General features: G+C 43.3%; 1 pseudogene; it reads right to left on the reverse strand.

The window, feature by feature from the left end:
- The window catches only part of LOC106582944 (complement C3-like), an 89,395-nt pseudogene that overhangs the window by 61,327 nt on the left and 9,830 nt on the right, over positions 1 to 18,238 (reverse strand).

Genomic DNA, 18,238 nt, shown 5'->3' on the forward strand with positions numbered 1-18,238 from the left:
GATGGATGGATGGATGGATGGATGGATGGATGGATGGATGGATGGATGGATGGATGGATGGATGGATGGATGGATGGATGGATGGATGGATGGATGGATGGATGGATGGATGGATGGATGGATGGATGGATGGATGGATGGATGGAAGGAAGGAAGGAAGGACAATGGATGGATGGATAGAGCAATCATTTACCTTTCAGTATTGAAGCAGATGCTCTACTAGTCTAGCTACAATGTTACAGGACTCTATGAATGCTCCAGGGAAGCAGATGGAGGCATGAGTCAGCCGTTCAACGGTTCCACAGCCAGTGGGGTGTGGTAAGAAAGGCTGTGTTACTTACATAGTCAGTGTTGTATTTTTTCTTCTCCATTCGACATAAAAAAATTACATCATTGTCTGACCCCTGACCCCTATGGGCTGTTCCAGATGTTTCCAGATGTTCAGCTGTTAGCCGAGCTTTTAGCTGAGCTAAACTAAACAGACATGTCAGCAGTGCTCTGCTCTCCCAGGCCAGGCCAAGCTGGTGGGGGCCTACAGGGCCAGAGAACAGGGACCAGGGCTCTCAGCCTGCAGCAGGTGCCACCATCTGGCCAACGTCACAGCACTATAGCCTTCAGAGAACAACTAGGCCAGGGGTTCTCAAAGTGGGGTACGCAGAGGTTTAACAGATTAAACTCATTTTGGCCAAGGGATCCGTGGAACAGTTTAGAGGGTATAATACAATACAATACAATATAATATTATTAATCTACAATATATGTTCTGAACCCTGGGCAACATGGGCCCGCGAGGCTCACTGGGATATTGGTATCCACAGTGCACCAATTATACATTTTTCAACTTAATACTTATTGTATACTTTTTTACATAAATGCACAGTCATTTAAAGCTAGAATCCTTAGTTGCTACATTCATTTTTGGAATGGAATAGCATGATACACCCAATGATTCGTAAAGAATATAACTTATGAGCATAGTTCAACTGTTATACCACTTCAGAACCCAAAATATAAGCTTGTTTTACGCCAATGTTTGTAAACAATGTAGATGGTTAAAACTATAATTTTTATGTCATGGATGGTCTGTCCTTGCATCCATAGCTCTGTCTATGAATTTGAGAGTGGTTATTTCTCCAGGCCCATTTCTTCAGCTTTTTACCAAAACAGAGGAATGTGGAATTGCAGGAAATTATCTTGAAAACTGCTACATTTTATCACTGACACCAAGATGTGGGTCTTTAAAATGTTCCTTCCCAGGGCCCGAGACTTGGTTCCTCCGGCCATGCACTGCCGAAGTAAAACTCCTTCAATAATATTTCTATCTCACTCGAGTTATAAGGGGTCCCTGATGAATTTGCTATCACAAAAGGTCTCCCACAAAGTTTGAGAACCCCTGAACTAGGTTACACATCCATGCTTCAGAAATACAGGAGCTTACTTCCAGAAAAGAATTTCAGAAAAATATTACCCTAACCCCAGACCTGACCTTAACTTTAACCTAACCCTTATTCTAAACTTGAACCTAACAATAACATTAGCAAGCAGTTGCTTATCAACAGATAGTTTGTGGATAGTATGACCATCTGTAGAGTATCTACAAATGCACTATCCACACTATCTAAATAATGTGTGACCTATTCTAGATTGGATTATTCTACGTTATTCATTTTCAAATCCATGCAGGCAAGAACACACTGTTAATCAATTTGACATTCAATTCAACATATGAATTGGCTGAAATTGAAACAGATGGCCTTGTGATGATGAGAAGGATGAGAGCAAGCAGGATGAGAGAGGGAGGAGAGAGGAGTGTAACTAAGCAGTTTCCCCTCATGAAAGAGTGGTTGCGCTGTTAAACTAGTGTGAGGTTAACCTCTAATTACAGGGTGCTCCCTCCCAACGTCTCTCTACAGTGATAGAGATTTACAGTATTTATCCTCTGCTCTCCCATCCCATCCCCCCATCCTCAGGTGATAAAGCCCTGGCAGGTGGCAATTGATTCCTTCAGCCTCTATGCCTGTATAGCTTATATGACCCGATTCAGGAAATTAGGCGTATGTCGCAAGTCACAACTTCACAGGAGAGCTGTTTGAACATAAAACATATTTTTTTTATCAAAATGCATTTTTTGGCAGAAATGCCTTCTTGAACATGTGAACTTTCATGTGCTTTAATATCAAACTTGTATGCCATCTGTAAATACGAATAAAATTGTTAAATTACGAGCCTAGTTGATTTAGCCAAAGAAAAAGTGAGCAACCTTCCCGCTAGCCATGATTGGCTGAGATAATGAGTGGGATGGACATGCTGAGAGATGAGTTTGGATTGGTCTACCATATAGCACGCGTCTGTCTATTGGAGCTGGTCAGTATGTTTAGGTAATCGTGTTTAACGCGGCTTTTCATTTTTTTTTATTGCGTAGTAAAACTGCATATTTCAAGTTAAAGTGTACTGTTAGCAAGCTAATGTTAGCTAGCTGGCTCGCTAGATAACCTTATGTGTATGCTCTCCACTTTCTGAAATCAGTGGAATTTGAGTATGATAGCTAAGGAGATAGAGAAAACACAAGTCTGGAATACATTGTCAAACAAAGACAACCATGCATGGCATCAGACAGGAGATGCATCCAACCATGATGTATACTGGTAAGATTTTCAGATATTACACATTTCTAATTTTGACAGAAAGTGGTTTAATTTCAAGTGTACTGTTAGCTAGCTAATGTTATGTGTATGATCTTATTCTTCGTATCTCAGACACATTTGCTTGATTAGTTATAGCCATAGAACCTGATGGTTAGCTACCTGCAGATTCATGTAGGGTAGTAACGTCATGAGTTGTGTTTATGGTCCATTGTTTAGCTAGCTAGCTACATGTCTTAACAAAAGACTACTCTAATTTTGACAAAGTATTTTCATTTCAAGTTAAAGTATACTGTTAGCTAGCTAGCTAACGCTAGCTGGTTGGCTTGCTAACGAATGTTACATCATGCGTTGGGATTCATTGTTCACCTATCTAGCTAAACATTTTTATAAAAGACTCTCTACTTAGTGTGCCAGAGCACAGAATAACTGATGCATTTTTGAACACTCAACACTCGTTGAATGTGTCCGGTGTCAGTAAACATCAGCAACAAAGTGTAATTCAATTGTTGCCAGCAGCACAGGTACAGTCACCAACACTCTGGATAACGTGAAAAAGCCTAACCAGCTCTGCTAGGGCGAGTAAAATGGTCAGATTGGGGTGTTCTCTCATTATGTGTCTGGAAGTAGCTAGCCAATGTTAGCTTGGGTGCTTGACTGTAGTTCAGAGCTTTCGGAAAAACCCTACTTATTGGCCAGAGCGTCCTGAACGCTTTGACCGCGAAACCACAGATAAAGCGATAGGGTGAGTAATGTTCAGTGAGCTGGTCTCTCTCTCTTAGAGAGAGAGATGGGTTGGGTTGGATCAACCCTTAAAGAGATGGGTGGGGCTAAGGCTTAAGAGGGTGTGAACAAGGCTGAATGGGTGTAGACAAAGAAGGGCTCTCCAATAGTAGTACCAAAACATTGAAAGACAGTTTTCTCAAAAGTGAGTTTACAAGTTGATCAACTTTCAAAGCAGAATTACTTTCCCATTGATTCCTCAAATGCAGTGTATGATATACCATTTTGTATCGCTGAGTCTCTACTTCTATCCAATGTAAAAAACAGAACTTAAAATTTTGCTTCATAAGACCGAATCCAGGTGGGGTGTCACATATTGCTTTCTTTCTTTCTTGCCCCCCCCCCCTCCAGTCTCTCCTACTCTCCCCCCTCTCTCCTACCCTCTCCCCCTGTTCTCATTCTCTTGACCGCACTCCAGTCTCTCCTACTCTCCCCCCTCTAGATCCCCCCCGGTCCTTATTGGAAACACATGTGTGGGGCCCGGATAGTTTTCTGCTTGGATTGAGCTAATCACGCAGAAAATTGTGGGAAGCAAACATAGCCCCGAGACCTAGAGAGATATGCTCATTACAAACCGCTAACGGCAGCCATGTTGGTCACGTCCCCACCACTGACCCTGACACCAATGCCAGCTCAAACAATGCTCAGCTTCTCTGAAAGATCAAATGCCAGAGAAATCATTCAGATCTGGGCAACAATCATAAATGGATGAAAAGCAATAATCACTGCATTCTCTTTAGTTTGGGTTTAATACCCATCAATGGGTAGTAAGACACATAGTGCAGGCTAATGTAGGTGTAAAGTACATACTTTTCTACGCTCTCATTGTGGTCAAATACAACTGTCATCTTTGAATGTCAATAAGCCTAAATAGAACACCATGAACACTGCCAATGCACATAACTACAGCAGCGATGCAATGGATACAAATATTAATCAGTGTTTGGTTATCCTAGCACATTAAGTACCTCTAGAAGGACAGCAACGTTGATCAAGTCAGTCCTCAAGCAATCACCCCACATAATTCACTAATACTGCTGATACTGAAGCAGGCCCAGCCCTTCAGAGAGTCCATTATATCAACACACGAGCACAAACACGTATGACAGGCCCCGACCCAATCTGGGACTGCTTTATGAATCACTTCCCTGATGGGGAATACTCTGCAGCAAAGTCAGAGACACATAACCATGAGATGTATGATCCATGAGTGCCTGTGGCTCAACCTATGGATCATCATGCTCCTCTCCTAATCCAGCTGAACACAACCGTGTCCTGTCTCCCAGCCAATGATAAGACTCTGGGCCTTGGCCCTGTACACGGGGTGTCTGTCTGTCTCCATCCTGCCTGTGTACTCATCCAGAGTCCACCTCCTCATCCAAGTCTATTAGTCATCAGAACCTCTGCTTGTTGTTCTAGCGGAGGCCACGAGGCTTGTTCTCAGATATACACCTGGAGCTGTAGAGGAGCACCTGCCAAACTGCATCCCACTGGGAGTGTGTGTGAGGGGAGTGTGTGTGTGAGGGGAGTGTTTGCATGTGAGGGGAGTGTGTGTGTGTGTATAGCACATAGCACACAGAACCTCGTCCATAGTCCTGCCAAACACATTAACCAGAGAGATGAATGACAAAAAGAGAGGGGAGAGAGATAGGCATACATAAACAGATATCATAAACTCTCATCTCTAACCATGGCAAAACTAGGCCAATAATATCCAATGTGAGGTTTCTGAGTGAGTCAGACACAATTAGCCCCATTCTACCACTCAGCTGGAGAGCAGTTTATGTGACTGTATCATGATGCGTGTTGTCAAGTTAATAAACCACATCCACTGATAGGGACGACTTCACATGTTCATGACACAGAAAACCATTCAAGAGTTTAGCACAGACTTCTAGAGTCTGTTAATGGGTTAGGCTACCAACAGAAGTCTGTTAACGGGTTAGGCTACCAACAGAAGTCTGTTAATGGGTTAGTCTACCAACAGAAGTCTGTTAATGGGTTAGGCTACCAACAGAAGTCTGTTAACGGGTTAGGCTACCAACAGAAGTCTGTTAACGGGTTAGGCTACCAACAGAAGTCTGTTAATGGGTTAGGCTACCAACAGAAGTCTGTTAATTAAACGGGTTAGGCTACCAACAGAAGTCTGTTAACGGGTTAGGCTACCAACAGAAGTCTGTTAATTAAACGGGTTAGGCTACCAACAGAAGTCTGTTAATTAAACGGGTTAGGCTACCAACAGAAGTCTGTTAACGGGTTAGGCTACCAACAGAAGTCTGTTAATGGGTTAGGCTACCAACAGAAGTCTGTTAATTAAACGGGTTAGGCTACCAACAGAAGTCTGTTAACGGGTTAGGCTACCAACAGAAGTCTGTTAATTAAACGGTTAGGCTACCAACAGAAGTCTGTTAACGGGTTAGGCTACAAACAGAAGTCTGTTAACGGGTTAGGCTACCAACAGAAGTCTGTTAATTAAACGGGTTAGGCTACCAACAGAAGTCTGTTAATGGGTTAGGCTACCAACAGAAGTCTGTTAATGGGTTTGGCTACCAACAGAAGTCTGTTAATTAAACGGGTTAGGCTACCAACAGAAGTCTGTTAACGGGTTAGGCTACCAACAGAAGTCTGTTAATTAAACGGGTTAGGCTACCAACAGAAGTCTGTTAACGGGTTAGGCTACCAACAGAAGTCTGTTAATGGGTTAGGCTACCAACAGAAGTCTGTTAACGGGTTAGGCTACCAACAGAAGTCTGTTAATTCGGGTTAGGCTACCAACAGAAGTCTGTTAATTAAACGGGTTAGGCTACCAACAGAAGTCTGTTAACGGGTTAGGCTACCAACAGAAGTCTGTTAATTAAACGGTTAGGCTACCAACAGAAGTCTGTTAATGGGTTAGGCTACCAACAGAAGTCTGTTAATTAAACGGGTTAGGGTACCAACAGAAGTCTGTTAACGGGTTAGGCTACCAACAGAAGTCTGTTAATTAAACGGGTTAGGCTACCAACAGAAGTCTGTTAATTAAACGGGTTAGGCTACCAACAGAAGTCTGTTAATTAAACGGTTAGGCTACCAACAGAAGTCTGTTAATGGGTTAGGCTACCAACAGAAGTCTGTTAATGGGTTAGGCTACCAACAGAAGTCTGTTAATTAAACGGTTAGGCTACCAACAGAAGTCTGTTAACGGGTTTAGGCTACCAACAGAAGTCTGTTAATGGGTTAGGCTACCAACAGAAGTCTGTTAATTAAACTGGTTAGGCTACCAACAGAAGAGTAAATGTTTCAACAGGACATCCATTTAATCATTAAAACGAAAGAGTATTCCTGAGACCAGTTCATTTCAATGTGTACTACAGGCTATAACTTTCAGTCCAGAAAGTGAGTTAGTAAAAGCTTTGCAAATTCCATCATTCTGACCGTGCAATTCCATTCTATGTTTTATCCAATGATGCCTTTTTATGATGTCTCTGATCTCATTCTACTGGCCTACTTAGTGTGGTTTCTGATGCTCTTTCAACATGGATAGCTTCATGTCTCTCAACAAATACCTTGGTACACATGGTTAGTGGGTTATAAACATGGGGTGCTAATCCAGGTGGTGATGGTGAGTCAGCTCAGGCCAACTGCTCCAGTGGGGGGTGGATTATCAGACCGAGATGGTCCCAGCAGGGTGGAGGTTCTAAGGGAAATGAGGAGGTTGTAGTGTGAAGGTTGGTTCCTCCTTGCCTGGTAGGAGCAGCATGCAACAGCTGTGTCTCCTCTCCCTCAGCCTGTCTGCACGGGTAATACCAGCTCCAAATATGTGCTGACACCAGATACCTCCCCAAACACACATGGTCGCCTCATCCCACACACACCCTACACCTCTACCATCCTATCTCTCTCTCTCTCTCTCTCTCTCTCTCTCTCTCTCTCTCTCTCTCTCTCTCTCTCTCTCTCTCTCTCTCTCTCTCTCTCTCTCACACACACACACATCATACATACACACACACACACACTGGCCTCTACACACACAGCCAGGTCAGGCCAAAGGTCAAGCACACAAAGGTCATCAGGGCCTATTAAGTGCATCAGGCCTCCAATGCTAATTGATACCATTGTGTGACTAAACAGAGCAATGTACAAGCAGATGTGAAACCATAAGACTCCATCTTCTAAACAACAACACCAACTTACATTTCCCTACAGATACATGTCTCACCTCCCTTTTTGTTTGGGGGTGTTGGGAATATTTTGGACTGTAGATATTGACGTTAGTGAGGGGAACCCTGGACTAAATATACAGTCCAACTGTCCAGCAGTAAACAACAGCAAGTGCAGAGTAAATCTTCCCTGGCTCACATACTCTCTCCAGTCTCTCTCTGTGCCAGCGAGTGCCAGATATGGATGAGGGTATATTAACACTAGCCCATATGGATCACTGAGCACAGGAACAGAAAACCTCTCTTTTCTTGTACTCTTCTCCTTACCTCTTTTCTCAAAATGTACCACACGGACAAACATGGATTCTCTCCAAAGAGCCACAGAAGGGTCATGTCTGTCATACGCTTGTTTAGGGACTTAATTCTAATCATAACAAAAGTGGAAATATAACACCATTGTTAGTGTACCAAATCGGACACGCATACATACGACATGCATCAGTACACACATACACTCACTACCATACGTTCCACCTGTTTGCAGCACAATCCAGTGTGACGAAGGCAGAGCAGGAAGGTAAACGACAGAGTAATTCAAACAAATTGGGCGTGGGTTTAGACCTGGGCCTCAGGGGCCAAAGGCCCTCTCATGTCAACAGTGTTTGAGGGAGAAAATGAGGGAGAGGGCTTGAGCAAGGGAGGGAGCGCGAGAGGGAAAAGAGAGGAGTTATTTCTGTAGTCAAAGTTACCCTTTTTACATGTTAAACTGTATTTACTTTGGTGACAATTTCTAGTTACATATGAGTTCTTTCAGAGAGACACAAGACGGAGAGAGGGGAACAGAACAGAAAGGAGTGGAGGTGTTTGTTAAGACTGGTTGCTCTCTCTGAGCTGGTTGCCAGCTCCTGTCTGCTGAGGCATAGAGAGAAAGAGAGCAAAAGAGAAAGAGAGAGAGCCTGGCTGCATGTTGTCTGTCAGTTCAGTGCTTTCAGGCGGCTATTCCAGCAAGGTGTTGATGGGAGGAGGACCGAGGAAACATAAATCATCCCACTTTTGTTCCTGTCAGACAGACACACCAAAGATAGGCCACTCACTCTCTCACTCTCTCACTCTCTCTACAAATATTCGCTTTTTGGATCTCTCCCCCTTTCTCTCTGTCACTCTTTCTCTGTCACTCTTTCTCTCTGTCACTCTTTCTCTCCAACAGCAACTCTCTAGGGCAGAAGTAGACCCCACAGTGGGGTTAGAGATCTGGGGAGAGAAAGAGGGGGAAGAGAGAAAGAAAGAAAGAAGGAAAGAATGAAAGACAGAGACCGGGACAGCGAGTGAGCAAGTGAGAGAGCGAGAGAGAGAAAGAGAGGGAGAGAAAGAGGGAGAGAGAGAAAGAGTGTGGAGTTGTGCTTGATGGCTGGAGAGGATAACACAGCTCCGTCAACCCACCTTATCAGAGCTTCACTTACACAGCCCTTCCTCAGCGCAAACTAGCAAATGACTAAATTACTGTCAAATAACATAAGTGACATTCATCACACAAAAATAAATTGAAGCAGTCTAGATCAACTCCTAGATCAAATATTACATTTGAGGCCAAGAGTATATGGGCACTCCATCCAAAATGTTCATTATTGTCATGCAGAAAAAAGTTTAGCAACTTCATTAGGGTGATTGGTACTCATAATGTCATAAGCCAGTTTGGAGAGGAAAGAGAGGGCTTGTGTACAGAGCAGCAGTACATAAATACAAAATACATACATAACACTTGACTTTTCTGAGGAAAAATGTTCTAAGTTCAAATGTGATATAGGGTTGTCTCACCTAGCTATCTTAAGACGAATATTCCAAATGTATGTCACTCTGGATAAGAGTGTCTGCTAAATAACTCAAATGTTCATGTAAAATGGAACAGAAGAGTCTGAGTGGAATACTCTTACTGTGCCGTCTAGTGATGAAGAGAAGCAGTACTCTGAACAGAGGAACATGCCAAAGTACATAAACAAAAGACTTAAGCAAGGGCTTAATTAAACGTATTTACCACATACATTTACATACTACTGATTGTGGTGGTTTACTGGGCTTTACAATGAATCACTGATCTAAATGGACAACAAATGTACCTAACAGCCTAGTGCATAGGAATCCTAAATAGTTACTCACTACAACTTGTATTTAGATTAAAGTAAGTACTTTCCTTTTGCACAGACAAATCAAAATCACTTTGCTTGCGCTGGATTTCTCCTTTAAGGCTATTTCATACTGGATCTGTCTGAAACTTAAATGATACCTCAGCTTTACAAAGATAAACAATGTAATAGTTCATTAAGAAACTATACATCAAATATACAGTACCAGTCAAAAGTTTGGACACACCTACTCATTCAAGGGTTTTTCTTTATTTGACTATTCTCTACATTGTAGGAAATAACACATATGGAATCATGTAGTAACCAAGTAGGCAAAGAGGAGCGAGAGTCCATCATTACTTTAAGACATGAAGGTCATTCAATCCAGAAAATGTCAAGAACTTTCAAAAAAGTTTCTTCAAGTGCAGTTGCAAAAAACCATTAAGCGCTATGATGAAACTGGCTCTCACAAGGACCGCAACAAGAAAGGAAGACCCAGAGTTACCTCTGCTGCAGAGGATAAGTTAATTAGACTTAACTGCACCTCAGATTGCAGCCCAAATAAATGCTTCACAGAGTTCAAGTAACAGACACATCTCAACATCAACTGTTCAGAGGACAATGCGTGAATCAGGCATTCGTGGTCTAATTGCTGCAAAGAAACTACTACTAAAGAACACCAATAAGAAGAAGAGACTTGCTTGATCCATGAAACACAAACAATGGACATCAGACATCTGTCCAAATTTGAGATTTTTGGTTCCAACCTCTGTGTCTTTTAATTTTTGTATCCATTATTTTACCAGGTAAGTTGACTGAGAACACATTCTCATTTACAGCAACAACCTGGGGAATAGTTACAGGGGAGAGGAGGAATGAGCCAATTGTAAACTGGGGATTATTAAGTGACAATGATGGTTTGAGGGCCAGATTGGGAATTTAGCCAGGACAGCAGGGTTAACACACCTACTCTTATGATAAGTGCCATGGGATCTTTAATGACCTCAGAGAGTCAGGACACCTGTTAAACTTCCCATCTGAAAGACAACACCCTACACAGGGCAGTGTTACTGCCCTGGATCATTGGGATATTATTTCAGACCAGAGGAAAGAATGCCTCCTCCAACACCACTTCCAGCAGCATCTGGTCTCCCATCCAGGGACTGACCAGGACCAAACCTGCTTAGCTTCAGAAGCAAGCCAGCAGTGGTATGCAGGGTGGTATGCTGCTGGATACTCTGTGTATTTGTTAGACGCAGAGTAGGTGAACGGATGATCTCTGCATGTCTGGTTCCCACCGTGAAGCATGGAGAAAGTGGTGTGATGGTATAGTGGTGCTTTGCTGGTGACACTGTCTGGGATTTATTTAGAATTCAAGGTACACTTAACCATCATGGCTACTACAGCATTCTGTAGTGATATGCCATCAAATCTGGTTTGCGCTTAGTGGGACTATCATTTGTTTTTAAACAGGACAATGACCCAACACACCTCCAGGCTGTGTAAGGGCTATCAAAGTGAGTAATGGATCAGATGACCTGGCCTCCACAATCACCTGACCTCAACCCAATTGAGATGGTTTGGGATGAGTTGGACCGCAGAGTGAAGGAAAAGCAGCCAACAAGTGCTCAGCATATGTGGGAACTCCTTCAACAATGTTGGAAAAGCATTCCTCCTGAAGCTGGTTAGATTTGTTGAAAACTTTTTTAGTTACTACGTGATGTGTTATTTCATAGTTTGATGTCTTCACTATTATTCTACAATGTAGAAAATAGTGAAAATAAAGAAAAACCCTTGAATGAGTCGGTGTGTCAAAACTTTTGACTGGTACTGTATATATATATATACACAGAGTATATATAAAAATAAGAAGGCTGATGTGCTACCTAACATAATCATGCCAGTTGTGAATCAGTTCTCCACCACTCCCTACATGTGTAACCCCTCATCCTGGACACAGCCACACTCCCTTCCTGCCGTAACCTGTGAGATCTTTGCTATCAGAAATCACTTCTGAAGGATCCTTAATGAATCTACATCATGGAGAGGACCTCAATTAGATGGCCGTGCTGGGGGAGCGCCGCTCAAGCTAAATAAAGTTATCTTGACAGGGTCGCCGAGCAGGATGAGATAGAGGATAGCCGGCTGAGAAAATGAATTACCTTCCTGACACACGTCAAAGCCAATCGCGAGGAGGATCCAAGGCGCTCCTCTGCCTCTCTCCCCGCCTGTTTCATATGGCCCTTAGTATGCACAGAGGCCGGGCACCAGCCTCCAAATGTATTCATTTATTCACATCCCCTTGGAGAAATCAGAGAGCCTTGTTGTCCTTTTTTCCCTCCCTGTCCAGATGGAATTTGTGTGAATAACATCGGTTTAGTGAGGCAGAAAATAAGAACAGGCTAGCACAGCAGTAGGGGACTATATTACCCAAAAAAGAGACAGAAAAACGAGTGTCACCTTCATATACAACTTTTCTTCCCTCTCGCTGTTTCTTTCTCAATATATTGAAAATGAGAAAGAAGAGAAAAAAACCTGCGGTGGAAATAAATGCGAGGTGCCTGAATCCATGAGACATTACCATGCTCTGCAGGTGCAATTAACCAGCAGATAATGAATCAAAGAGCGGAAGGGAGCAGAGTGGGCACTCCATTACAAAGGTGAGCCTTCATCAAGGGGACTGCTTCAATGTTCAATCTCTGCTTTTTTTCTCCTCATTTTGTTTTGCATTTATAACATCTCTAATTACTTGAATTAATCAAGCGATTCAAACAGATGGAACTGGTCTCGGTTAAGTAATTGTGCAAAACGAAACTGAGAAAAAAAACAATAGTTCAGTGTTTCCATCCACTTCTCTCTCTGCCCAGGGGGATTTAGAAAGCTTTCAGAGGAATAATGGGAGAAAATATAACCATCTTTCACACAGTTATCATGAATTAATCAATTCTGAGTAGTCTCATTCTACAAGCACAGTACCTGACATGTTATGGTGGTACAGGCTGCATTCATACAAGCATACTGGTACACCTGCCAAAAAACATATCAAGAGGAGTCCATGATCTTGCCAATGATGTTTGATGGAGGCTAATGCAACGAGAAAGCTTTGATGCACTTTTGTTCAAGTCAGTGTAGAAGGGAAGGTGTGTGTGGTAGAACAGACCTCTCTGTGTAGCGCACTCCTGTAGCCCCTGTACAAGCCTCTGACACCCTGTACAGAGACAGGATAGGTGTTATATCTACTTAGGACACACACGCACACCCACAAACACTGTCTGGATACACACACACATGCATGGAACACATGAAGAGAATGGAAAAACAAATGTGCTGGCGTTGATGGGTTGTGGTGTAGACCAACCTCGTCTCTGAGGGTGGCCAGCAGCACCTGGTAGGTGTTGGAGGACAGCAAGGCCTGAGTCCTCTGCTTCACCTCCTCAGTAGGCACACTGATCAGACATGGGACCTAGGAGGAACATAGGACATTACAACACCCAGAACAGATCATACACACAAAAACACACACACACACACACACACACACACACACACACACGTAATGAACAGTTCAACTCATAAGACAACAGATGAGAAATACAATTGTTATCTATTCCCCTGCACTGTATGTTTGATTTAGATTAAGAGAAAACTGTTAAACAGTAAGCTACCAGACAGCAAAGGTGAATAGACTGCCTGGTGTTTGTGTTAGTGTAGGCCTGTTGCTCCTTTGAAACAGTTTAATGACCCAGTCCTGTGTGATTGACAAACCAACTCTTAATCACATGATACCTGAGCAGCAGGTAAACAGGTCACTGTCACTGCCTCATTGCCCATCTGTCTCTCTCTGCAAAACACACATACCCCTCCGGCCCACCACCCCTCATACCTCCAGATACAAATGCCAACACAGACCCCATATGTCAACAGAAATATGGTGCAAACAACTTCTCAAAATGGACATGAATATTTATGGCTGCTGCCTCCTGCTCGGTTAAGGCTGAGCTCCTCCGATTGATTTCCCATTAATGCTGCATGGGGCGGAAATACTGGGGAGCACCAGTAACGGGAAGCAATCTCCCAGAGTGAACGAGGTGAGGAGGCCCCCGCACCGTACCCCTGACTCCCCTGGGTGCGAGACGGCTGTCGTTACCATCACCAAGGCAATCTCACTCCGCAGAGGGGAATGTGGCACCCTGGAGATAACTGGTAGGCTGGTAGGACATCCTCAACTCTAAGCCCTGTCAGCCCTCTCTGGTCTAGGGCAGGCTCTACCTGGGATAGAGCACAGGGGCACCCTGGTCTTCTGCCCTCTTCGTGGCACACTGACTGTGAGCACACACACTTACTGCTGCTCTATATTCCACCTCCCCACTCCACCCCTCTGCCAGAGCAGGTCATTACATGTAATGTATGTATAGACTAGACATGGGGGATGGAGAGTAGAGAGAGGGTGACCACCGGTGTCTAAGAGATGGAGAATTCAGTTTGTCTGGGAACAAATCTCGTTGCACAGCTAGTCATTTTACTGTTCCTGTGGAATGAATTGAGACCAGCAGTTGCCAACTTGTCTAAGATGATTTTCAAGGTCACCCAAATATGTGAGACCAGCATGTGGTGAAGTTGGGTATGATATCATTCTAACAGGTTCTGGTGAACTAAGTATTTCACTTCATCTGAATCTTAGATCGAGGTTAGAAGGATAATGCCTATGTCTTTGAAATGTTATGCCAAATAAGACACAAACCAACAAACCCTTGTTCCAGAACCTAGCTACACTGAAACAACCTAGGTGTCTAATTGTGAATGTGGCCTTTGGCTACAGTAGGGGTCTCCAACCCTGTTCCTGGAGAGCTACCCTCCAGCAGGTTTTCGCTCCAACTCCAGTTGTAACTAACCTGGTTCAACTTATCCACCAGCTAATTATTAGAATTAAGTGTGCTAGATTAGGGTTGGAGTGAAAACCTACAGGACGGTAGCTCTCCAGGAACAGGGTTTGAGAGCCCTGGACAGTATGCAGAGGGAAGTTTCTCTGTTCTCCATCAAAAGCATGGTGCAACAGTGCCACCCAGTGGTGAGACAGAGCACCAGCCACCATCTGTCTGCTATCCAACCTGACAGGATCCATTTCCAAGATTTCATTTACTATCCCTTTGGCTGGGTTAACATTTATCATACATTGTACATCATGTTTCCCCCACGTAATTCTCCAAAGGATCAGAATTATGCTGCTAAATGGATAGAAAAGTGGCTATGACAAGTAATTCCTGATTTAATTGAATCGGGGGCTGGGAATGGTGGCGGGCACTCTCTCACATCAGCTCACGGGAGGCTGCGGAATGAGACAGAGATTATACCAAATCAATTAGGGACATTGTTAATTTGGGAGTAATTTAAGGACTGCTACGGGGAGAGGTGGGGAGAGGAGAGGAGGAGAGGGCAAGTGCACTGACCAGACCATTTCAGAGGATGGTTTTGTCAAAGCACTATCTGAGACCAGACCCATGAGTGATGGGGGAGGGACAGGGGAAGCAGATTTAGGTGTCACCCACTGGGTTGTTTAGGACTGGCTTGTTACCTCATGTTTAGAGGGAGGAGTGTGGGCATGTGATAGACATGTGTTCCCCCTCCCCACCTCACTCCCCATCTCCCTCAGACTGGCTTGGTAGGCTAATTGTATGATAAATCCAATGCCAGCATCTTTTACATTCCCTACGCCATTTATCTTTATTTACAAGCAATTTGGAGTGTGTGGCCTTAATAAGAGTCCGCGTGTGATCGGAACCCGTGTTTCCTCTGGCCTCCCTGACTGCCTTCCTGCCTGCCTGCCTGCCTGGCTGCCTGCTGTTGTAAATCCTAACGACAACTGCTTTCATTTACACTCCGCCGCCAAACAATAACAGAGCCCACACTCAATCACAGGGAAAAGGTTGCGGAAGGAACAGGGGACATTACCGCAGCTTCACGGCACCAATCAGCACACAGGCAAATCAATCCAGGACTCCATTCATTAACTCCCTCCATCCCCCCCATCTCTTCCTCTATCTCTCCGGCTCACGGCCAGTTAATCCTCTGCCCACTGTCCTGTGGCCAATCAAGATTACTGACACACGCCACAAAGAGCCACAGGTAGAATAACTGAGGGCTTAGACAATGGGAATGGGCAAGGCTCCAGACAGCAGATAAGAACTATTTGATTAATTTGTAATTCAACGTTTTTGGCATTGCCACCTCTAAAAGACAATCCTCAACCTCACAGAGACAGAACTGGCTAGAAAGCAAAAGGGCTGAGTCAACACATATGGAGCAGCCTCAGGCGTGAGCAGAGAGACAGGCTTAATGTGATGTGGGATGAAATAACAAACAGATGGAATAACTAAACAGGCCCATCTAAAAGGTACATTTTGCAGCACTAGGGATCTTGCAGAAAAAATACACCGCAACAGTGACCATCTGGCCAGTGAAAGATATGAGTACAGTGCCTTCAGAAAGTGTTCACACCCCTTGAATTTTTCTACATATTGTTGTCTTACAAAGTGGGAATAAAATGGATTGAATTTTATTTTTTTGTCCATGACCTTCACAAAATACTCAGTAATGTCAACATGGAAGAATATTTATTTTTCTATGAATGATTAAATAAGTATTCAACCCCTGAGTCATACATGTTAGAATCACCTTTGACACTGTTTCAGCTGTGAGTCTTTCTGGGTAAGTCTTTGCACACCTGGATTGTACAATATTTGCATTATTTATTCAATTCTTCAAGCTGTCAAGTTGGTTGTTGATCATTGCCAGACAGCCATTTTCAAGTCTTGCCATAGATGTCCAAGCCAAATTAAGTCAACACTGTAACTAGGCCACTCAGGAACATTCAATATCATCTTGGTAAGCAACTAGAATGTATATTTGGCCTTGTGTTTTAGGTTATTGTCCTGCTGAAAAGTGAATTTGTCTCCCAGTGTCTGAACCAGGTTTTCTTCTAGGATTTTACCTGTGCTTAACTTTATTCCGTTTCTTTTTATCCTAAAAGACTCCCTAGTCCTTGCTGATGACAAGCATACCCATAACATGATGTAGCCACCACCATACTTTAAAATATGAAGAGTGGTACCAAGTGATGTGTTGTGTTGGATTTGCCCCAAACATAACGCTTTCTTTGGCAATTGTTTTTTGCAGTTTTACTTTAGTGCCTTATTGCAAACAGGATGCATGTTTTGGAATATTTGTATTCTGTACAGGCTTCCTTCTTTTCACTTTGACAATTAGGTTAGTATTGTGGAGTAACTACAATGCTGTTGATCCATCCTTAGTTTTCTCCAATCACACAGCTGCTTTAAAGTCACCATTGGCCTCATGGTGAAATCCCTAAGTGGTTTCCTTCATCTCCGGCAACTGAGTTAGGAAGGACGCCTGTATCTGTGTAGTGACTGGGTGTATTGATACACCATCTAAAGTGTAATTAATTACTTCACCATGCTCCAAAAAATATTCAATGTCTGCTTTTCTTTTTACCCATCTACCAATAGGTGCCCTTCTTTGCAAGGCATTGGAAAACCTCCCTGGTCTTTGTGGTTGAATCTGTGTTTGAAATTCACTGCTTGACTGACGGACATTATAGATAAATGTATTTTGTGGTGTACAAAGATGAGGCAGTAATTAAAAAATCATGTTAAACACTATTATTGCAGACAGAGTGAGTCCATGTAACCTTTTATGTGACTTGTTAAGCACATTTTTTCCATGAAGTTATTTAGGTAGTGTCTTAACAAAGGGGTTGAATACTTATTGACTCAAGACATTTCAGCTCTTCATTTTTTATTAATTTGTAAAAATGTCAAAAAACCTATTTCCACTTTGACATCATGGGGTATTGTGTGTAGGCCAGTGACACAACATCTCAATGTAATAGATGTTTTATTCAGACTGTAACACAACCAAATGTACAAAAAGTCAAGGGGTGTGAATACTTTCTGAAGGCACTGTAATTCAGTTGTCCATAAAGGGCAACTTATCTTCTCCCATACTCTCACTTTAGCCATCCCCAAACACATATTTCAGTCTAATTTTCATAAGACCATCACTGGCAATCCACACAGTCTTTCTCCCCTGAAGTTATTTTAGAATCAGGAAGACAACCAAAAGAACGTTCCGGAGCCATCCCTGATCACCTCAGCTGCCCAGCAGTGCTTCCCACAGGAAGTCAGAATTCTACCAGAATATCCAGTTTAGCCCATCTCCTATGGGTAGTAATACCTGTGCCTGCATAAATAACTACATCTAGGCTCTGAAATTCTGCAGATCTGTTTTCTTTTGAACCTGTGAGGGGGCTCCTGCCTCCTGGGAGCAGTCCTGCAGAAACACATCAGTAAGAGGCGGCACTGGGCAATTTCTACACAGGACGACCAACAGGCATAGGCTGGGTAGTCATATTACATATGGCTGAGCCAATCTCCTTCTGACACCACGCATTTTGATCATACGTCCAATTTGAAGCACAACTCCATTTGATGCTAGGTGAGGCGAGATGAGGAGGGAGGGTGAGGAAGAGGAGGGAGAG

The sequence above is a fragment of the Salmo salar genome, chromosome ssa22 (assembly GCF_905237065.1).
Source record: "Salmo salar chromosome ssa22, Ssal_v3.1, whole genome shotgun sequence".
Taxonomy (NCBI): Eukaryota; Metazoa; Chordata; class Actinopteri; order Salmoniformes; family Salmonidae; genus Salmo; species Salmo salar.